The sequence below is a fragment of the Sminthopsis crassicaudata genome, chromosome 1 (genome assembly GCF_048593235.1).
Source record: "Sminthopsis crassicaudata isolate SCR6 chromosome 1, ASM4859323v1, whole genome shotgun sequence".
Classification (NCBI taxonomy): domain Eukaryota; kingdom Metazoa; phylum Chordata; class Mammalia; order Dasyuromorphia; family Dasyuridae; genus Sminthopsis; species Sminthopsis crassicaudata.
The window spans coordinates 385,403,199-385,427,739 of record NC_133617.1 but is presented as its reverse complement, the minus strand read 5'-3'; the positions used below and the strand labels follow the sequence as shown (position 1 = coordinate 385,427,739).

General features: G+C 37.4%; 1 long non-coding RNA gene across 1 annotated transcript; it reads right to left on the bottom strand.

Annotated features, from left to right (window-relative positions):
• Positions 1-10,514: 10,514 nt before the first annotated feature.
• LOC141554411 (uncharacterized) lies at positions 10,515-12,625 on the bottom strand. The gene is made up of 2 exons (XR_012485866.1): positions 12,376-12,625; positions 10,515-11,163 (listed from the first exon to the last, which is right to left on the bottom strand). It is a non-coding gene; the product is annotated as an uncharacterized LOC141554411 (long non-coding RNA).
• Between the last annotated feature and the right edge of the window lie 11,916 nt (positions 12,626-24,541).

Sequence of the window (24,541 nt, the reverse complement as noted above, 5' to 3'; positions counted from 1 at the left end):
TAATAATGATAAAATTGAAATATCCCATTTGGAGAAAAAGGCAGTGCACCAAGGGTGAGTAAATTTTTTCCCCTGCATCTCCAGAGCAAGGACCCTTTAAGAACTTTTGATTGTAACTTTCCATTAGTAACTGCCACTCCTTGTTCAGTCTGTCTCTACCCTTCATTTCTCATTCTACCACATATGTAATGCTTCAGAATCTGCTTCAGAAGCCTTAGGAAGGAGAATCACGCTGTGGGTTTAAGAGAATGTTCTTAGGGGAATGATTTAGAAGAATATGGGAGAGAAGTGAGGCCATTTATAAAAATAACCAAAACCCCCCACAAAATCCAAACCCAATAATCAGCTCCCTCTTCTATCAATCAGGGAAGGACGTACATAAAATGGTTGGTCTGAAATTGAAGTGTGAACTTTTAAGCGGTTTTTTTTTTTTTTTTTCTTTTTGCTTTCTATCTTTCCCTTCTCCTGCTTTACTCTGGGGTTGGTTGACCAATCCCTTCCTCATTTTGGGAAGAAGGAGGGACTGCCCAGAATTTGCCTCTCCCATGTGCCTTTGGCTCGGGGTGACCCCCTCCCCACCACCAGTTTCCCCCCCACACACTATTAGTAGTATTTATTAAAAGTTTTATTTTCACAATTTTAAATTTTAAATCATAAAATTCTGAGTGAGAAAGAGAAAGCATCTTAGTCTAAATCATTAATTTTTTAGATGAGAAAATTGAGCTACAGAGAGTATGACTTACTCAGGGTCATTCAGATAGTAAGGGATAGAGATAAGATTTTAACCCAGGTCAAAACAGGTGATTATTTTTAGTTTTTACAAGTAGAAATATGTTTAATATAGCACATTTAAAAGTAATATGCACATATATGGTGGTATGGTGAATAGGACACTTAGTCTAGAGTCAAGAAAAGTGAGTTTAAATCCAGCTTCATACTTACCTTTGTGACTCCTAATCATACACATGGGCAACTCACTTTGCCTCAGCTATTATGAGCATAATAATAGCATCTACCTCTCAGGCTTGGTGTGAAAATCAAATGAGATATTTGTAAAATACCTGTTACATATAATTAATATTATAATGACATAATACATATCATTATAATAACTATAATAGAGGAATATTAGTGCAATTTCATGTTTTTAAACTGTTAAGAGTTTTAGGATACTCTATATATTATAGATGCATATATATATTATATAAAGTTATGCAGTATATTAATTACAGATGAATGGCTGACCTGGGTTAGTGTAAGGAGCTTCTATACTGAAAGATCTCTATGCCAGTAAAATCATAGGTCTACGCAAGAATGAACAAATATTACATTTATGGATTGACCATCAGTGGGCAGATGAGTTCTAGGACCAGCAGAACCCACTCACTCCTTGCCCCGACCACCATTCCTGCTTTCATGTCTGCTCCCATAAGTCATCAGCTTGGGGGCCAAACCTTGGGGTATGCAGATACTGTTCAGATACTGCAGCCCCAGCATCTTTAGTATCCACAGCTATTGTAGATTCACCAAAACAAGTTCTCCCTATCAAAGTCCATGACACTGTCAGATGGTTCAACATCAAAAAACAGATAGTTAACTGCACCACTCTTTTTTGGACTAAGCAGCCTCATTTCTACAGGTTTTGCAAATAAGATTTTATGGCTTCTCCATTAAACAAAGGGAAGATCAAGTGATTGAATCTCAGGGCCTAAAGGAATCCAAATTATCCTTAGGATCTGGGGGAAGATGAAATTTTATTTCAGTTTTAATACTTATACCCATTAGTGAAAGTTGAGATTTCCAGCAATATTCTATGTGGGTAAATCTTAAAATGTTGGAAGGGGAAAAAAGTTGCAGGGCATGATCCCCAAATTTCAATATTATCTCTGAAGGGTTTCTGGAAAGTCTGGACTCTCTTCCACTCCTCTAGCTCAGTACATTTCAGAATAATAGTGAAAAGAGTCTGCTGTTATTTTGTTTTGTTTTGTTTTAATCCTTTCCCTCCCTTATTGAAAGAAAAAGCAACATTCAATGCAATCCAAAAACTTTCCTAAGTGTTGTTAGTTGGGTTGAGGTAGAAGGACCCAGCTGCCTTGCTCTACAGCATGGGTGCCCACCATTTTCTTCCCACAAACCCTCTTGTTGGTAGAGGGGAGCTTTTTGCTCTCTTCATGTCCCCCAGGAGCATGCACACTACACAGAAGTGAATCCTGGCCTAAACTGGGAATTGTTTTGGTTCTCTTCTCCCTCCTCCACATTTGTCTCTTTTTCCTCTGATATATTTTTTAATTTTCTTGATGGAGATGGGGGCATCAGTACAGATATGGACTTTGGGGACCTTTTAAATATTTTGTATGACTATAAAAATCACTAAATACTCAATTCCAAAAGAGTAAAAAAAATTGAATAATACAAAAACAAAAAGAAAATTCTATCTCATCTTCTTAACTGTGTAATGAATGGACTTCTCTTCCCCTCTTAAAATTACAGGTCTTCTCCAAAGCTTTGCCCACAAGCTTTCCTATGTGAAGCTTTTCCTGCTATTGCCTCACTCTAAAATTACCTTGCATTTATTTTGCATATCTTTACTTAATGCCCAAGTGGTTCCCCTGCTGTTTTTCCCCTTTGAGGGGACTTCCTACATACTTTGGATAAGGCTAGAGGTGTCTGCCCTAAATGGGGAGTTCAGGGGATTAGTGATCCAAACCAGAACTAGTCTTTACTGTAAAAACCAGCTAAGGTGGAGGAAAATAGTGCATCTTCAATACAGCTCAATATAGTCAGTCCATTAGCATTAATTAACTGATTACCATGAGCCAATCCCACAGCTAAATTCAGGGATACAGAGAAAGGCAAAAACAAATATCAGATAAGCAAAACAATACCAAGATAATGAATTATTTACTTCATGAAGTGTCTGCAGTATTATGGTTATTTAGGATTCATTGTGCCTGCCTATTATTTGCTTTTCAAAGAAATAATACCTCGGTAAATTGGCATTGAGGAAAAATATTATTCTTATTTATCAGGGAGTTAAATAGTATCCTGGAAAACGGAAGGGAATCAGAACTAGTCAGATTCAAAATACTGAAGAAATTTTAAAAAGCAATTCCAATACCGATTACATTTTAACTTGGACTTGGTGGTAGAAATTAAAAATTAATCTGAAAAGACAGTCTTTGCCTGCAAAAACAATAGACTGAAGAAGGATGAAAAGAAAAGGGTACAGGTATTGATTGTAATGTAATTTCCATCTATCAATATGTTATACAAATGTTACATATAAGAAGAAATTGGTGGTCTATCTATTCGAAACAATACTGTACCTTTAAATCGTTCTTGCCAAGCTTCTGAATGACTCATTCTTTTAGACAGAAGTTGAAAAAAATTAAAAACATTTATTTTGATAGATTACGAAATGCTCCGGTTATTTTTAACAAAGAATTTCAGCTGTCTGCAGGAATGATTACTGGTGGTTCATCATCAATTATAACTGATGGTTACTGATGGGGAACAAAAGAAAAGGAAAAAAATCCGCCCCGGAAAGCACAATCTACTGCCAAAGATGCAAAGTGTGAAAGCTTTCGAATTCTAACACTAAATACCACCGTGAATATTTATTTATAGAGATTGTCTCATTGTTACTCCCATTTTACAGATGCATTCTCAAAAGTGACTTCCTAGCAAACGAAATCTAAACCTTTACATTTCAAAGCATAAAGCTTATCCGTGTTAGGACCTCATAGAAGTTTCTATATGTTATCAAATTCATTGATCTCAGAAGCAATCTAATTAATCCCTTATTTTACAAGCGAAGAATCTTTTAGTTTACTGAGGCAGAGTGAGTGAGCGGGTTCTCCCAGGTCACACAGATAAACACTGAGTAAATTTTAAGGGCAGGCGGTGAACCTACAACCTTGGACTCCAAAGCAGAACTCGTTTGGAACCTTGGGGAAATGCGTTTTAGGATAAATCTTATTTTTGCCCCCTATTTTAAAGTCAACACAAACAAGGAAAGAAAGAAGTAATGTTTTAAAATGTAATCAGTATTGGAACTGCTTTTTAAATTTTCTTTTTTATTCTGTAAGGAATTATGGTTATGGAAAAGGGAGGGACGTATTGGAAAATGATGGTCATGTTTACAGAAAAAATGTCTGTAAAACGTTTCAAGTATAAAAAATGCAATGAGGACTACATTCTTTGTCATTTTTCTTAAGGGGAACGTAAATGTTCTTATAATTTACATTACAAATTGACATCTCGGCAAGAAAGATAAATATTAATGGGAAGCAGAGTACCCAACTCCCACACACTCCAGTAAAAAAAAAAAAAAAAAAAAAAAAAAAAAGTTCGTGCTCGATGAAATAATAAAGAAAGTCAATCAGAAAATACAGTAAATAATGTTTTCCATCTCAAAACTGCATTAGAAGCTTAAGAGTAGTTTTTCTTTGCTCTTTCCTGCTTCCCCTCACAACCACTATTATAATAACTTCTATCACCAGTGGTACTTTGAGGGAAAATGAGCAGAAAAGACGCGAATAAAAGGGAGCAAAGGAAAGCAGAAGCTCCCTCTGAAAAACCTCGGGCTCTCAAATCATAGACAAATCCAGGTCATCCATCTCCCCACCCAATGGCCCAGAGCAGCGTTCCTCCGCTGCCGCTGCCTCCCGTGCCTCCCAAGGCTTGCCGAATCTCGGGAAAAACTGGTGAAACAGAGAGTAGAAAAACGTGGACTCAAAATTGAAAAAGACTGTCGACAAATTATTAGCAATCGCTTCTCAGCCTTGTGATGTGGAGCGTGAGAAATGATCAAATCTTTCATTCACTTTCTGAAAACGATCACCATAAAAGCGGATGGATGTAAATGTCAGGATGTTATGGACAAAAAGTTAATGAATTTTCGAGAACCACAAAAGCTATAATCAGCAATTAACGAATAGAAGTAACTGCCAATCAAGTGAACCGTGTGAACAACTGTCAGCTGTCTAAATCTTTCTTACACATACACACACATATAAATCACACACACACACACACATATATAATATGTGCATGTATATGTGCACACATACATATATGTGTGTATATTTTTTCTTTTGTCCCCAAAAGATTAAGTGTAACAGAGGTATGTATCCAAATAACATTTATTGTATATAATAATAAAATGTAACTCCTATCCTTCAGGAAGGGAGGGAGAGAAGAAAGAAAGAGAGAGAGAGAGAGAGAGAGAGAGAGAGAGAGAGAGAGAGAGAGAGAGAGAGAGAGAGAGAGAGAGAAAAGAGAAAGACAGAGAGAAAGAATAATAAATCTGACAATAATAAGAAAAGATATCACCAGAAAAGTAAAAGCTACAGGATAAGTGCCTATTGTATCAGAGTGACATCTCCAATAAGGCTCCATCTCAGAAGTCAAAAAAATGGAGGATTGTCAGTAAAAATTATTAAGTACTTACTGTGTAGGAGACATTATGCTAAGCATAGAAGATATAAAGAAAGGTAAAGAAGCTCACAATCTAGTGAAAAAAGATAATATGCAAATAAATGTTTAAATAAGCTATGTATATAGCATAAAGATGAAATTATCAACAAATGGAAGGCACTATAAGAGGGAATGGAAAAGGTTTCTTTTTACTGACTTGAGCCAACTATAGCATGGTCAGGAAGGCCAAGAGTAAAGACTTTAAAGTGCCATGGAGTGTTTGAAGTAATGTTGGTAAAATGGTGCTCAAACCAGGATCCCTTAAACCAGAGTGTTCTGAGGTCCCTAACACCCTAAAACAGCGAAAGAGATTATGAAAATTCAATGCTCTAAATCTTCAAGATTCTATGGGATTGAGGAAACTAACCCTAGGAGTTGAAGGCCAGAACAGGAAATTAGGTGATCCAAAGAGAAACTAAGCACAATAAGAGGCAGAACCTGACCCTATTGCAAAGAAAATACTTGTACAAAAAAATTTATTATATGATCTAGAGATCATTCAAAGAAAGGAACAAGGAACTTAATAATAACTATAAGCAGACACTCAACAGAAAAAAAAAAATTGTTTTTCCTAAACAAGTACTGAGAAAAAACAAAGCAAGAAGTTAAAAACAAAATTAAGTAAAACTTATGGAAAAAAGAATAGCTTAGTAAAGAAAATAAGGAAATCTTACCCAATAAATGGACGTCTTAAGAACTAGGAAAGACCAAATAGAAATTAATAAAGACATAACAAGAATTATATACTAAAACAAAATCAAAATACAAAATATAAGAAAACATAAGATATTAGATACAAAAACAAGTGACTCAGAAAACAGTCCAAAAAGATAATTTAATGATCCAGAACTCCTTCGACAAGGAGAAAAAAAAATACTATGTGACCATTTAAAAAGAAACTATTTAAAAAGACGTAGAAATGATATAATGCTTGTCAGTTTCTATTATAACCCTGGGGAGAGTGAAAGATTCAATATTCCCCAAATCAAGAATATTCAAGAATAATTTACTCTACAAACAAAGCTGAGTATAATAATCCAAAAGAGAATGGAAGAGAGGACTTTTAAGCATTTTTAGTGGAAAGACCAAAACTGAGTAGGAACTCTAAAATACAAATACAAGAATCCAGAGAAATTTAAAAAGATAAAATTTGAGCAGTGGGAAAGTGGGAAGAGGTTACATGATGATGGACTAATATTCAAATGGGGTGAGAAGAAAAGAAGAATTCCTTCAGAATTTTATTGAAGAAGGAAATGGCAAACAATTCCAATTTGTCTGCAAGAAAAACTTCAATGTACAAGGATGTGAAGAGCTAGTCACAACTGAAACAAATGAAAAACATAATTGTATTATTATTAAAGAGCATTGGAGAGCCAATTCAGAAAAACAAGTTCTGGGGGGGTGGGGTGGGGGGCGGGGTGGATTGGTTCTGTTTTTAAGATTTGTACAAGAGAAAAACAGGCAGGTAAAAAGAGGAACACTATTTTAGAAAGGAAGAAGGGGATGGAATTTGTTATTTCTTGTAAATGGTACACATCAGACATTTGATACTTCGTAGCTGTGTAACCCTGGGCAAGTCACTTAACCCCAACCCAAAACAAACAAAAATAAATGATATGTGTGAGAAGAATAAACTAACAAGGAGGAAGGGATAGAGGCAGTGAGCATCAGAGGAGCATCACTCTTATCTGAAACTAACAAAGAAGGGTTGAACATATTTACTTTGCAGTAGAAATGTCAGATAACATAGAGACACACAGGGATAAGGAGGGAGACGTTAATAGGGAAAATAATACCAGGAAAGAAATAGTTACAACAAAAACAAATTTCCTGATGTTGAAGGAGAAAATTTAAAAGGAGGAGAGGGAAAAAAAGAACTAGTATCTATGGGTAGTGCTGTAAATTGTTACTTAGACATTTGGGAAAATGATTGAACAGACTGGAAATGATTGTAATGGAATATTGTTGGGTTGTAAAAAATGATGAAATGATTCTCAACAACTCTGAATAGTTTGAACTGATTCAAAGTGCAGCAGAACTCCCCTTCAACCCCCTCCCCCAGCCCCAAGGCAGTAACCCTGTAATGAAAAAAACTATTTTGAAAGAAGAAATATTCTGATTAATACAATAATACAATTATCAATAATTTCTGGAGAACCTATAATAAAAGTAGCACATTACACATCTCTATCAGGAATTGTTTTTGTTGTTATTCACCTTCAGACATTGAAGACACCACTGTCATGCCCTGCATCCTGGGCCATTGCCAAGCCTGCCACTGGACTTCTATCAATCTGTCACATGTATCAAGAGATTAAAGTAATGCCCATGAGGAGTAGAAACATATCTTTTTGGACACAGCTAGTGGATGGAAGATATGTCAGAGGAGGGAAGAGATCAATGTTGATGTGGAAAAAAAGACCATGAATAAGTTTTTAAATGCATAGAATGAAATCAAGAACAAAGCAGAAATAGAATAATTTTGATTGAGTGCATATACAATCAGGATAGTCTCATCCAGAATATGAAGACTGAATGAAGGGGGACTGTGAAATGGTGGTCCCAGATCCCCTTATATAGTCTATCTGGAGTGTAGAGTACACCACCCTGGAAAGAGATTATTTTAGATCTAGACACTCATTCAGAGACCCCTAGATTTTTTTTTCTCTTCCCCATTATCTTCTCTTTTGAGACCTTCTTTTGACTGTACCTGATTTCCATTTCCTGCTGAACATGCCTTCTGAGGGAAAGGTGCTAGAGGCTATAGAAGCAACTTCTTTCTGTGTTTTTTTGTTCACATTTGTTTTTAGAACTCAACCTTCATTAAGAAAGCGCATGTGAAGTTATACAAAATGTTTCCATAAAAATTGCAAAAGAATACGGATTTCCTCCCCTCCCCCCACCCCCCCCCCCAAATAAAGGAGAGACATAAAAGGGGAAGGAGGAAGGAGAGAGATTGCTTTAATCTGAGTTCAGACACAATCACTTCTTTCTCTGGGTATGGATAGCATATATCACATAAATCCTTCAGAGTAGTCCTGGATCCTTGCCTTGCTAAGAATAGCAAAGTCACTCACAGATGATCATCCCAAAAAGCAACTTCTTTCAGTGCCAGAACAAAGATACTTCTACTTCCTGCTATCAGCCTGATCTCCCAATGGCAAAGAGCAACCTTCCCTTTAAACTCAAGCTTCTCATCTCTTGCTGAGCTTGTCTTTGAGGAAGTGGGAAGCAGGCCTTCTCACCAGATTCTTCCATCTTCTAGCTAATCTCTTCCTTCGGAGGGAAGGGGAGTAGTGAAATGTGACCATCTATTTTATGTGGCACCTGTCTCTAGTCCAATCTCTAGTCTCCTCTGGAAAGAGGGGCTATTTAATACTTGTAGAGAGCCAGGACTCTGGAGAAGTATACTTGAAACAAGGTGTTAACTCAGTGGAACTCAAGAGATTGGGTCAGAGTATAAAAAACACAGACTGTGTAAGAGACAAGAGACTTTGGACTCCATTCTTGAAGATTCTTGTGATGATTATTCTGCTGAGACCAAGACTGGTCCCAAGGCCCTCCAGAAAGCTAGCTGGGACATTTAAAAATATACCTGATCATTTCAGCCACACAGAAATGGCTATAACCTTGTCCTTGCCATCACCCACAAATACACCAACTCAAAAAATTCTGACATCTTACTATTGACTCTCCATTTTTTCTGCCTTTTCTTAAATTCTACTATTCACATATACAAAAATCTCCTATATTTCAACTTTTACCAGGCCAATTCCCCTACATTGTCACTTTCTCCCCACTCCCACTCCTTACTGAACCAGTTGAACTAGTCTACACCATCCTCTTCTATGCAGTCCCTAACCTATTTTCTCCCGCCAACCTGCAGCTGTGGATCATTACTATTATCTTGATTACTGAATAAGGGTGAGAATACTGAGTACAAATTCTTATACTATTCCAACTCAGGCCTCTACTGCTTAGGCAATTCTTTCCCTCCCTTATCAATTCACTATCCCATTTTTTTTCATCCTATTTCCCATTGTTCCCCATTTCCTCACCCTCTTAGCTTAGAATCTTGCCTATTTTATAATAAGAAAAAAGATTGAGGCTGTTACCTGCAAGTTACATTTTTCTTTCTTCATTGTCACTCATGTCTTGTCCATTGCCATCACAAGAAAAGGTGATCTTACTCCTTACAAAGGCTAATCCCTCAACTACTCCAATAAATATCTTGTATCATTCACTCCTCCCAGATCATTTTTTATGTCTGATTCATTCTCTACTACAGACCTATTGTCTTCTCAATCCTCAAAAAAAAAAAAAAAAAAAAAAAAAAAAAAAAAGCTCTCACTTCCTCTTATCCTATCATTCACCTCTTCTGCCCTTTGTAGCTAAGAAAAATTTGAAAAGGAGTTCTATGTAATGTTCCTCCATTCTTTTCTTAACCCCTTATTATCCCAGCTTTTTTCTCAGTCCTCATTCTCTGCCTGGATGTTCTCTAGATGTTCATTTGTCTTTCAAGTATCCCAAATTGAATGGCTGCTAGAAACCATAAGCTCAACGTGTCTGCAAAACTGAATTCATGCTTTTCCCACCCCTTTCCCATTATTTTTTCCCTTAGAAGGCAATACCATTCTCTGAACTGAGATTGGAAATAAGATTTGCCTGGATTCCTCATTCTTTACCTTTCCATACCCAAGCTGTTGTCAAGATAAGCTGCCTTCTTTGCTCTTGACACTGCTGAGCCTATCACCCCATGCCTGGGAGTATTGAACATAGACCCTTGTTCAGGTCTGTCAAGTCTTTTATCCTTTCCCAATCAATTTCCTGAAAAGTGAGGCCCAAGCAGGTCATCCCTTCCCTTGTCCCTCACTCATTACTTCCTTTGTTCACCAGTATACCCATACCCTAAAATGTCCTGCTTAAGGCAACACCCATGTCTCCTAGGACAACATTCCAACCTCCTTATTTTACTTAAGGACCCAAGGCTTCCACTTTAACCCAAGTTAAATCATTCCTTCCCAATACCAAACATGGAGGCTTGATAAGTTTATTGCAGTAACAGAACCAACACTGACTAAATGTCATAACATAGTTAACAAATTCACATAACACATCATAAATTAGATAACATAACAATTGTTTAAATCTACAAATACCCTTCTAAAAGAAACCAAGTCAGTCCAACCAATCGGTCGTTTCCGGGAGAAGCCAGACAAAATGTGGCTTATTTACCCACACAATTTAGTTGGTAATGCATAAGGTCTTTTGATGTTTGCAGATTGAAGCACATTTATCTGGCACAAAACAGAAATGCTGTTAAGAGGCTGAGACACTGTTCCCGAAGTAGACATCTGTACCAGTAGTGGTGCTGCACAGTGAAAAATGCTGAAATGAAGAAAGCCTCCAGGTTCCAGCATCCTTTTTGGTTTTTTATCTTGCTCTTGATTTTGGTTGAAAAGAATAAGCCTCGGGATTTTTCTCTTCCATGGATATTTTTATGAGATTCACCAAAAAGCTCCTCATTCCCATGGGCATTTCCCATTTCCCCTCACACCCTTTTTAAGGAATTATTCTTATATTCAAAATGGGACATCCACTTGGCAAGAAGACATTTCAAATACAGCTTGTCTCCAATTTTTTTCATTTTTCTGGCCACTTCAACAACTGGATTAACTTCTCCATCTGGAAAAAACAATTTAACATGTTCAAAATAAGAGGAAAATTTCATGTCTGTAACTAAAAATAAGCAATTAGTTTGCATCTACATTAGTAGATTCAACAGGAAACATTCCCAAAACAAAACCCAAATCACTAACTCCTCCTGAACGTGGAATCTACCCACACTAATCCCAATAAACGTCCTAGGCTGACGAATAGATCCAGTTATTTCTTCCACATTTCTGTCAACTTTTTTATATATAATTTAATAGTTTTTATTTACCAGATATATGCATGGGTAATTTTACAATATTGACAATTGCAAAACCTTTTGTTCTAATTTTTCTCCTCCCCCCCCCCCAGATGGCAGGTTGACCTATACATGTTAAATATGTTAGAGTATAAGATAAATACAATATATGTATACATGTCCATATAGTTATTTTGCTGTACCAAAAGAATCGGACTTTGAAATAGTGCACAATTAGCCTGTAAAGGAAATCCAAAATGCAGGCGGACAAAAATAGAGGGACTGGGAATTCTATGTAGTGGTTCATACTTATTTCCCAGAGTTCTTTCTGGGTGTAGCTGGTTCAGTTCATTACTGCTCTATTGGAACTGATTCATCTCATTGTTCAAGAGGGCCACGTCCATCAGAATTGTCTATCAACTTTTTCTAGGTGAAATTAACCCAATTCTAAACACTGATTTTACAGGCCTGCATATTGCGGTTTTTACAGAAGCCTAAATTAAACTGAAATTGAGGGACTCAAATTAAGTTACCTCAACTCCCAAATAGGGTAAAGGAGTCAAGTTCAGGTCATCCCTAAGCCTCCAGTCCAGACTTCTTCCACAAAGGAGAAAAATTCTCATTCGACTCACAAGCCACAAACCCAGAGGCGGCCCCGGGTTTCCAGACGGGAATCGAGAAAGGCTCATCACAGTTCCATCCCCTCCCCCCGCTCAGCAAGCCCTTCTGCAGCACCCGCGGCTGCCTTTCTGGGTTAGAAATCTGCCCCTTTCCGATTTGGGAATCTAGAGGCAAGCCGGGTTAAACCGGTCCCTCCCACATCCTTAACGGCTCGGAGGCAGATCTCGTATTTGTAAATACATCTAAACTCTCCCTAATCCTAAACTAGAGGGATGAGCAGCGGCCTCCGCTTGCAGGCCCGGGTCCCCGTAGGCCTCCCACGCCCCCTGTGCCCCTTCCCCATCTCAGACCGGCACCTCTCTTACCTGCATGCTGCAGAGAGCTAGGATTGGGTTCATTTGATCGCAGGGACTCGGTTCCGGACGGCTCACACATGGCGACAGTGCTGGAAATTCTGGCGGGCGCGTAGGAAGGAAGCAGACGGATAACGATCCCGGCTCCAATCTGGCGAGTCAGTGGCAGCTCGGACGCGGCGTGATCGAAGGCACAGGAGAGAGCGTCAGCTGCAGATGCAAGCAGTGTGAGGTCGGCTCTGTTCCTTGGCGCTGTGACCCCGGCTACTGGCGCTCCGGCTTATATAGAGACTTTCCCAGTGACGTAGGAAAGCTCCTCCCCCTCCTTTTCCCCCCAGCCCTTACGCCCCACCCTTCCCCTCCCCCACGGCACCTTAGTCCTAAGGCACCTAGTTTTCCTTGTCCCCACCCCCCACCCCCGGGCAGCTGAGCTAGTTGAGGGTTAATTTCCCCCTACCCCCTGGGGAAGAAAAGAGAGATAAATAGATCCGTGGCACGGTTTGCACTCGTGTCCGCAGCCAGATTTGCCCGAACAAGCTCCTGGGCAATGCAAGTATATGGTGAAGGAGAGGCGATGGCACGAGCTGGACTGGAGCCCCCCCTCCCTCCCGTGCACTGATGCACTAACTGGTTCTTGCACATTCGGAGACCCGGCCTGAACCCTCTACCCCATAACTTCCTTAAATCCAGAGTGAGACTGAGAGGGGAGAAGTGAAAACCTGTCATAAAACGAAGAAGAATCCCCTGGGGCGGGTGTAGAGGTGTAGGAGGCGGGCAGAGCTCTTTTCCTCCTCCGAGATTTTCTATCTAAGCCTGGGAAGGGAAAAGGGCCACAAAGTCCGGAGAGGACCAAGGGGAGGGTGCTGGGGGGGGGGGGGGTGCTCCTCTAGTCACGTGGCTCTGACAAACCAGCGGGTCTTGGGAAGGGGGAGATTCTCGTTACCCGAGAAATGCCTACTAGACAATCAATAATACTGAGAATCAAAGGAGCCGGGTTACAACAATAGTTTAGAAGGGAAAAGCATCAGATTCTAAGTTAGAAAATGTATAAAAAGGTTTATCAGTGTACTAAAGGGAAGAGTTCTCGTAGCTTTTCTTCCTGTGATTTAAAAATGTTAATCAAACTCTGTCACAGCCACAGACAGCCTAAGGACCACGTTTGGTGCCATCCCCAAAGCTGACTTGTCAACTTGGGCACCGGAAAGGATCACAGCAGAGTGACAGAAGTCCTGAGGAAGGAGTCAAAGGCGTTCATACTTTGTGCTTTAACTGCAGAATTGTAATAGAAGTAAATTTAATTTTTATTTTATGCCTTAGAAGAGAAAATTTTCTCTGAACAGTCTTCCTTTATCTATGCACATAACAACCTGTTTGGCAACCTCCAGGTTGAAAGTTGCTTGGATCTCAGAAAGATTAAATGACCCTGCCCAGAGTCTACAGCCAGTATTTGCCAGAGGCAGGATGAAATATCAAGTTTTCCTGACTGAGGCTAGCTCTCCATTCCCAAAGCCATGCACAGACATCCATGCCTGCATATGCTCATAGATATGTAGAGATAGAATATATTTACGTGCCTATAAGTAGGCATTTATTTAACGCGTATTATGGGCACTAGGCTAGGCACTGAGATACAATAGTAAATATGAGTCTCTGTCCTCAGGGAACTTGTATTATTCTCTTTGGGAAGACAGCCTGTACATATACAAATATGTACAAAGTAAAACATACTAGTGATTTATACAAGAGAGAATTAGGAGGGAAGGGAATCAAGAAAGCCTTCTTGTAGAAAGCAGCACATGAGCTGAGGGTTTTGAAAGAAAGAAGGAATTCTAAGTGACATGAAGAATATATGTGACCTTAGGTTACTAATAAGGTATTATGTTTGGTATGATTAAAAAAAAAAAAAAAAAAAAAAAAAAAAAAGACTTTCCTGAAGTATTTTCCCTCATTGGATGCTTAAGGAAAATACTGAAATGTACTTTCTTAGCCCACTGGCTCATTTCAACATTAAGGTGATTCAAGACAATTACAAGAAGTTTGTGATGGAAAGAGTCTTCTACAACCAGAAAGAGAACAATGGAGACTGAATGTGGATCATAACATAATATTTTCACCTTTTTTTTTTTTTTTGGTTGTTTGCTTCTTGTTTTTGTTTTTGTTGTTGTTGTTGTTATTGTTTTTTCTATTTTAGTTTCATTTTTCTTGCACAACATAACAAATATGGATACATTTTTACAAGAATTGCACATGTTTAACCCATATGGGATTGTTTGCTGTCTTGAGGAAGGGGGAGTGAGGAGGAGAGGAAGAAACATTTGGAACACAAGGTGGTGAATGTTAAAAACTATCTTTGCATATATCTGGAAAAATATAAAAAAATAAAATATATAATAATTAGTATATAATTATATATAATATATTATATCTTACTTTATATATATCATATATTTGTATATATATAATAATAATAAATAAAAATATAAAAAGAAAAAAAAAGAAAAATTCCTTGGTCCTCTTGTTATTAGCCAAAATCACCAGGTAGATTTAGGTTTTTCGTTGCTCACTTTTTTCCAACTCTTCATCACCCCATTTGGGGTTTTCTTGAGAAAAATATTGGAATAGTTTTGCCATTCCCCTCTCCATCTCTCTTGCAGATGAGGAAACTGAGGCAAACAGGGTTAAGTGACTTGCTTAAGGTCACATAGTGTTTGAGGCTGCATTTCACCTCAAGTCTTCTGATTCCAGGCTTGGCTTTCTATCTACTTTGAAACTTAGCTGCCCTGAGACCCTCATTTAAACTGATAGACCCTAAGTGAAGGATGGAGTAGAATATCATTCAGATTTCTTTCAAAAGATCACTGGGATGGAGGGTAGTGGCAGCTAGTGATAGCTAGGTGGCGCAGTGGCCAGAGCACCAGCCCTGAAGTCAGGAGGACCCGAGTTCAAATTCTACCTCAGACACTTAACACTTCCTAGCTGTGTGACCCTGGGCAAGTCACTTAATTCCAGTTGCTTCAGGGGAAAGAAAAAGATCACTGGGAGATGAGGGAAACAGTTGGTACATTAGATAGAGGACCAGCTCTGAAGTCAGGAGGATACTTAACACTTACTAGCTTAATCCCAATGCCTCACCATCCCCTCCCCCCTAAAAAAAAAAATCACTGGGATTGTCAATAATAATAATAAAAGGAATTATTTTTTTAAAAAACACACCATAGTAGTACATGCTTGGCAGATATATAAATAGGTATAAAAATACACATATCTTATAGGTAAACACATCTAATAAGGAAAAATTTGAAGGGAAGTTTCCTAGCATTATAAGGAAACACTAAATAAATTCATTAATTCAGTATAGGTCCAGTGCAATGGATTTTGCTAAGATCATTCACAGAAGCCCCTAAAATTCTAGTTGTATCTTATGTTGAGAAAGGTTTGGGTGGGGTTTGTTTTGTTTTTTACATTAACCATAAATTCAATGTAAATTTGGTCTTCCTCCTTTCCTGCAGACCTCAGGGGACCGTTCTAGTAAACGTCGGTTGCACAATACAAGATAGCTTTATCGACCCACCATCTAGTGCTTCATAAAACACAGCTCTGACTGCTCTTTTCATAGTTGCTAGAAACTGGAAACTAAGTGGATGTCCATTAATTGGAGAATGGCTGAATAAATTGTGGTATATGAATATTATGGAATATTATTGTTCTGTAAGAAATGACCAACAGAAGGATTTCAGAAAGGCCTGGAGAGATTTACATGAGCTGATGCTGAGTGGGATGAACAGGACCAGGAGATCATTGTATACTTCAACAACAACACTATATGATGATCAGTTCTGATGGATGTGGCCATTTTCAACAATGAGATGAACCAAATCAGCGCCAATAGAGCACTAATGAACTGAACCAGCTACACCCAGTGAAAGAACTCTGGGAGATGACTATGAACCACTACATAGAATTCCCAATCCCTCTATTTTTGTCCCCCTGCATTTTGGATTTCCTTCACAGGCTAATGGTACACTATTTCAAAATCCGATTCTTTTTGTACAGCAAAATAACTGCTTGGAGATATATGTAAATATATATAGTATCTAACTTATACTTTAACACATTTAACATGTATTGGTCAACCTGCCATGGGAGGGAAGGGGGGAAGGAGGGGAAAAGTTGGAACAAAAGGTTTTGCAATTGTCAATGCTGAAAAATTATCCATGCATATATCTTGTAAAGAAAAAGCTATAATAAAAAAGAAAAAAGAAAAAAAATGAAAGGATCCAAATTAGTTCTAATTGATCAGTGATGAACAGAACCAGCTATCCCCAGCTAAAGAACACTGGGAAATGAGCGTGGACCACAACATAGTATTTCCACTCTTTCTGTTATTGTCTGCTTGCATTTTTGTTTTTCTTCCCAGGTTATTTTTACCTTCTTTCTAAATCCAATTTTTCTTGTGCAACAAGATAATTGTATAAATATGTATACATATGTTGTTATGTTGTATTTTACATATACTTTAACATATTTAGCATGTATGGGTCTGCCTGCCATCTAGGGGCGGGGGTGGAGGGAAAGAGGGGAAAAGTTGGAACAGAAGTTTTTGCAAGGGTTAATGTTGAAAAATTACCCATGCATATGTTTTGTCAATAAAAATCTATTAAAAAAAAAAAAAAAACCCCAAACCCACAGCCCTGAAAATCTACAAGTGGCTGATTGACATATGTAGTTTTTCCGGAAGTTCTTTGCCTAGGAAAAGTACTGAACATCTAGCACAGGTAAGGAGAGGGAAGAAACCCCATCTAGATCCCACGTGGAGGTGTTGACTATTTGGGTATAATTTGTGGTTAATTTTTATCTCATGGAATTTCTCTTTATTTTCATTCATTTCCCACTAGGTATTTTTACTGGAATAAAAAAAAACAAGGGTAAGCCAAGCAATTGTGCCAACAGAATTTGTATGTAAAGAATTCTCTATTTTGCCACATGTCATCTTTAAACTGATAAATAACTGTTCGTTCTATCAACAGGCATTTATTAAGTGTCTACTATTTGCCAAAGTATCTATTTTCCTTACTTGTAAAATGAACTAATAATACTTTAATGGGACAGCTAAGTGACATATAAGATAGAAAGCCAGGTTTGGAGTCAGGAAGCCTGTGTTCAAATGTGATCTTAGACACTTACTAGCTGTGTGAGCCTAGGCAAGCCACTTAATGTTTACCTCAGTTTTCTCAACTGCAAAATGAGTTGGAGAAGAAAATGGAAACCACTCCAGGATTTCTGTCAAGAAAACTCCAAATGGGGTCACAGATAGTTGTACAGCAATGAAAAATCACTTAACAACAGCAACAATTTGCCAGTCACTTTACTAAGTCCTGGAGATTTAAAGGCAAAGAAACAGTCCTGGCCCTCCAAGGGGCTTAGTCTTCTAATGGGAGAGACAACGTGCAAACAACTAAATACAGTACGAACAAGATATGGATGCAGCATGGATTAGAGGTGATCGCAACGGGAAGACATTAGGTAGTATGGGGTATAATGAAGAATTTCATGTATAATCTAAGATGACTACTTTGGGAGGTGATACAATAAAGTGATGTGCTAATTTGAAAATTGTTTTTGTTAGAAAAATAAGCTGCTGCTTCCCCTCTCCACAAAGTAAGAATCTGTGGGTGCAGATCATTGCATATTCTATCAAATTCATTTGATGTATGTTTTAGATTTTTTTTAATGATTTTTTTGTTCTTATTTTCCCTTTGTCACAGAGGATGTTCCTTTGAGTAGGAGACAGGAGAATATATTTGAAAATGAAAATATTGTAAAAACAAACAAACAAAAGATATAATTACCTTTTAAAGAAAAAAAAAAAAACAGTTGATAACTAGTTTACCCATTCCTTTCCTTTATTAAGCTGAACAACAACAGGTTATAAAAGACTTTGAATGCTAAACATATAAATATTTACTGAACCCCTAAGAGGGACTAAATCCCATGGGATACAAAGATAAATAAGAATTGGCAGTCTAGCAGAGAAAGAATAGTTGGTCTGAGAGGATCTGGCTTAAAATATTGACTTGGCGATTTTTTATCTATGTGACCTTGGATAAACCAATCAATATTCATTAAGTACCTATTATGTCCCAGGCTCTGTGTGAGGTGCTGGGGAGAAAAATCCTATTTCTGGGATTTTTCTAAAGCATAGCTCTGACCCTGTCACCTCTTCCAATAAATTCTACTGGCTTTCCAGATAGTCCCAGTCATGGGAGTTTCAAAGGAGAGACAATATGCAAACAAAAACCAGAAAGAAGGCATTGGAATTAAGAGGAGTTGGGAAAAAAACTTCCTGTAGAAGATAGACTTTATTTTGGGATTGAAGGAAGCCAGGAGGGTAGTGATCTGAGCAGAAGACATAGAGCCTTCCAGGCAGGGAACACAGGCAGAGAGAACCCTAGGATTAGAGTATCTTGCATGGAAAAGCCAAGGGATCAGTATCATTGAATTGAAGTTATCTAAGAATAAGTGTAAAAAGACTGGAAAGAGGGACTAGGTCATGAAGGGACAGCTAGGGTAGCACAGTGGATAGACCTGAGTTCAAAATTTGCATCAGACACTTATTAGATGGATAAGCCTACAGAAGTCACTGCCATCTTTGCCTCATTTCCTCATCTGCAGAATGAGCAGAAGGAAATGGCAAACCACTCCTATATCTTTGCCAAGAAAATCCCAAATGCTCTCACAAAGAGATGGACATAAATGAAACAACTGAACAACTATAGATTATGAAAGGCTTTGAATATCAAACACATCATCTTGTATTTGTTCCTGGAGGGAATGGAAAGCCAGTAGAATTTATTGGAGGGGACGACAGGATCAGAGCTGTGCTTTAGGAAACTCATTCAGTGTCTGAATGGAGTGAGACTTCAGGCAGCCGGGCAGGACAATTCATCCACCTCTCTGGATCTCATAATTCTTGTTTGTTAAATGAGGAGGTGTCCTTTTATATTTCAGTTCTGTCATACTGAGGTAGAATGTGAAAATGCAGTAAAAGAGATACACGCTATGTGCCATGATAATAGAAAAGGCAGACAGAGTGGAGAGAACCCTGAACTTAGAATTTCAAGAACTGGTTCAGTCTTTGAACTTTGCAACTTATCAGTTTTGTAACTTTGGGCAAAGAACTTAGCTGGTGTCCTTATCTATACAATTGATATAATTATACTTGAATTGCCTTCCTTATCAGTTTGTTGTGAGGATCAAATGAGATCCACATGCAATCACAAGGAAGTATGTAAATGTTAGTTGTGATTATTTTAATCAAAGGAGAAAGCAATTACTTGAACCAAGAAAGAATAATATTTAGGCTGAGTCTAATAAGATGGATGAAGTTGGGGGAAGTGGGAAGAAAGAATTCCTTTCCGTTAAGAATACAGAAATTATTTCCAAGGAATTCCCAGTCTTTTGAGAAGACACAGCATGTATGTATTTAAGTATAAAATAAATGTAAAAAAAAATATTAATCTCCAAGGTCAGTACATAAGTCTAATATAAAGAGATTTTTTTTTTTTAAACCTCCCAGTAGAACGGTGATTCCAGAGGTCATATCCTAATAGTAAGGGATAATAGACTGGGGATCAGAAGAATTGGGCTAATAGAGAACTTTTGAGGAAATAAGAAATAATGATCAGGGAAGGATCTTTGGCTTGAGCAGTCCACAGTTCAGTAGAAACAGAGATACTAAACAAATATGAGGACCTTCACAGTGGTAAAAGCAATGTTTAATGGATGAGAAAGAGGTAGAAAATTGAGGGAGGAAAGGACCAGAAAGCCCAAACGACTAGAACCAATGTGTCACTTTTTACTCCCTGGTTCTGCCTGATGGAAAAGGCAGGAGTCAGAATAGTTCTGAGACAGGCAAGTAAGATACTCAAGCAAGTCAGCTCAGCTCTGTACTAGAATTCACTCCAATTGCTGGAGTAATGTTTTCTTTCAACAAAAGTGAAGTAAGAGGAGGGGGAAGGGATGGGGGAGGAAGTGGCACAAGGAAGAATACAGAATATCCCAGTTTGAAAATTTGATGGAATTTCCAGAAAAAGAATTAACAAGACTATGTAAATCAACACATGAGATGTTCACTTCTTTTTTCTGTTGTTGTTTTTTTTAATCCCTCCCATGTTTTTTTCCTTTTGCTCTGATTTTTCTCTCTCAACATGATGTATAAAGCAATGTGTGTTAAAAATTTTAAAAAAACCAAATAATTTTAAAAAAGAAAATATGATGGAATTATCAGAGATAAAGCTGATAAATCATTTGGTACTACATTGTGTAGTACTTCAACTTAATGAATTTGAGCAAAGGGAACCATGGGATTTTTTTTTTCAACATGGAAATCCTAAACAGACCTAGGCATTAGGAAATTTATTCTGGTGCCATATTCAAAATGGTTATTAGCATTTAGCACAGTGCCTAGCACATGATAAAGGGCTTAATAAACATTTGCCCATTGATTGATTGGCTATTTTGGAAAGGGAGAGAGTAGAATTAGTGATAACAGTTGGCAACTACTGCAGTAGCCCAGACTTGAGATGAGGAAAGCCTGAATTGGGGAGGTAGGAAAGGAGATTGGAGAGAAATGGACAGATTGAAGAGATAATTAGATTATGTTTAGTGACTGATTAGATATGAGGAAATGAAGGGAGTCAAGGCTGGTACTTAAATTACAGAACTGGGTAAGAGGGCAGTAGGATCTCTAATTGAAATAAGGGAACCAAAAAGAATGGGAGGGGAGATGGGGGAAGAGATGATATCAATTTTGGTGATTTGACATTAATATCCACCTCCCCCAACCCCCCCAAAAAAATCCATGTGTCAAAGGAGGCAGAATTTTCTGACACTAAAAGGATGTGTATTCATTAAAAAAAATTTTTTTTTGGAACTATGCCCAAAGGGCTATCAAACTGTGCATATCCTTTGATCCAGAAATGTTTCCACTGAGCTTATATCCCAAAGAGATCTTACAGAAGAGAAAGGGACCCATGTGTGCAAAAATATTTGTAGCAGCCCTTTTTGTGGTGGCCAGAAACTGGAAACAGTGGATGCCCATCCACTGGAGAATGGCTGAATAAATTATGGTATATGAATGTTATGGAATATTATTGTTCTAAAATAAACGACCAGCAGAATGATTTCAGAGAGTCCTGGAGAGACTTACATGAACTGATGCTGAGTGAAATGAGCAGAACCAGGAGATCATCATATACGGCAACAATAAGATTATATGATAGTCAATTCTGATGGACAGGGCTCTTTTCATAATGAGTTCTAATGATCTTGTGATGGAGAGAGCCATCTGCACCCAGTGAGAGAACTATGGGAACTGAGTATGGATCACAACATAGTATTTTCACTTTTTTTGTTTGTTTGCATTTTATTTTCTTTCCCAATTTTTTCCCTTTTTGATCTGATTTTTCTTGTGCAGCATGATAATTATAGAAAAATATATAGAAGAATTGAACATGTTAACATATATTGGGTTATTTTCCATCTAAGGGACAGAGTGGGGGGAAGGAGAGGAAATTAGAACACAAGGTTTTGCAAAGGTCAATGTTGAGAAATTATCCATGCATATGTTTTGAAAATAAAAAAGCTTTAATAAAAATAATTTTAGTTCCAAATTCTTTCCTTCCCTCTCTGCCTCGGAGGTAATATGAAACCCATCATCCTTGTGAAATCATGTAGAACATATTCCCATATTAGCCATGTTGCAAAAAAAAAAAGCAAGAAAAATAAAGTGAAAAAAGGATATTTCAATATGTATTCAGAGCTTTTTCTCTCTAGAGGTGGATAGCATTTTTCATTATGAGTCCTTTGGAACTGTCTTGGTTCAGTGTTTTTTAAATTTTATTATTATTAAAGCCTTTTCTTTTCTTTTTTTTTTAATTATAGCTTTTTATCAACAGTACATATGCATGGGTAATTTTTCAACATTGTCCCTTGCACTCACTTCTGTGCCAACTTTTCCTTTCCCTCCTTCCACCCCCTCCCCTAGATAGCAAGCAGTATCATACGTGTTAAACATGTTAAAGTATATCTTAAAATTTCTTTATTTAGACATTACGATATTATTAAATAATATCTTAATTAATTAAATTAATTAAATAATATCTTAAATTATGTGTACAGCTCTGTATAGTTCTCGTGTTGCACAAAAAAATCAGATTCAGAAGGTAAAAATAACCTGGGAAGAAAAACAAAAATGCAAGTAGTCCACATTCATTTCCCAGTGTTCCTTCTCTAGGTGTAACTGATTCTGTCCATCATTGATCAATTGGAACTGAATTGGATCTTCTCATTGTTGAAGATCCACTTCCATCAGAATACAGCCTCATACAGTATTGTTATTCAAGTGTATAGTGATCTCCTGGTTCTGCTCATTTCACTCAGCATCAGTTCATGTAAGTCTCTCCAAGCCTCTCTGTATTCCTCCTGTTGGTCATTTCCTACTGAACAATAATATTCCATAACATTCATATGCCATAATTTACCCAACCATTCTCTAATTGATGGGCATCCATTCATTTTCCAGGTTCTAGCCACTATGAAAAGAGCTGCCACAAACATTTTGGCAATACAGGTCCCTTTCCCTTCTTAATATCTCTTTGGGATGTAAGCCCAGTAGTAACACTGAAAGCTTTTCATTTTCAAAACATATGCATGGATAATTTTTCAACACTGACCCTTCTCCTAGATGACAAATAATCCAATAAACATGTTAAGTCCAACATATATATGTATACATTATTTTGCTGCATAAAAGATCAAAAAGGAAAAAAAAATGAGAAGGAAAAAAATGAGGAAAAAAATGCAAGCAAACAACAATAAAAAGAGTGAAAATGCTATGTTGTGGAGCACCTTAGCTCCCACAATCCTCTCTCTGGGTGTAGCTGGCTCTCTTCATTACAAGATCATTGGAACTGGCCTGAATCACCACATTATTAGAGAGAGTCATGCCCATCAGAATTGATCATGGTATAATCTTGTTGCCATGTACAATGATCTGGTTCTGCTCATTTCACTTAGCATCAATTCATGTGAGTCTTTCCAGATTTTTCTGAAGTTAACCTGCTCCTCATTTCTTACAGAACAATAATATTCCATTACATTCATATACCAAAACTTTTTCAGCCATTCTCCCATTTATGGACATCTATTCAACAGGCAAGCTCTTTAACCTCTCACTGCTCCAATGAGAGACAATTCTCTAAGAAGGTTCAGAGAAGGTGAAGGTTATGCTCCTGGTTAACTGCTTGCCTGCTGCAAAAAAGAATGCTTATTCTGAAATAAGATCCAGAAAAAGTAATTATTTAGCTGAGGAAATGTTCAGAAGTCATCTAATACAATCTTTTAATTTTACAGATGAGGAAATTGAGGCTTAAGTAATTGTATTTGATAATCATGTTAAATAATAATTGAGGAAAGGTGAAGAGTGGCTCATTTTCCACTTCTGGGGGCTGCCCAGTGTATTTGCCTCATATAGATTATAGTACTATATGCCGAAGGGCTATAGTGGGCGAAAAGTCAGATTTAGAGCCTGTAAGACTAATTTAAGACCAGTTTCTAATGTCGATCAATTGGGGAGTGGCTTAACAAGTGTGGTACATGAACATTATTATTCTTTTTGGGTTTTTTTTTAACATTATTATTCTATAGAAAATGATGAACAAGCTGATTTTAGAAAGACCTGGAAAAAGTTACATGAACTGATGCTAAGAAAACCAAGCCTAACGAGGGATACATTGTAGATAATAACAACAAGAAAATCATCTATGGAAGACTTGGTTCTTCTCAGTGGCTCAGTGTTTCAAAGCATTCCTGATAGACTTTGGTCAGAAAATGCCATCTGCATCCAGAAAAAGAACTACGGAGACTGAATATAAATCAACATATGCTATGTTCACTTCTTTTTAAAATCTCTTCCATGGTTTTTCCCTTGTGCTCTGATTTTTCTCTCCCAATATGATTCATAAAGCAATGTGTGCTAAAAAAAAAAAAAAAAAAAAAAAAAAAAAAAAAAAAAAACCTGTTACTAGCATCTTTTTTTCTTTTCTTTTCTTTTCTTTCTTTCTTTTTTTTTTTTTATTACAGCAAAGTTCTCAATATCCCCTCAGGGCTCTCTAATTCT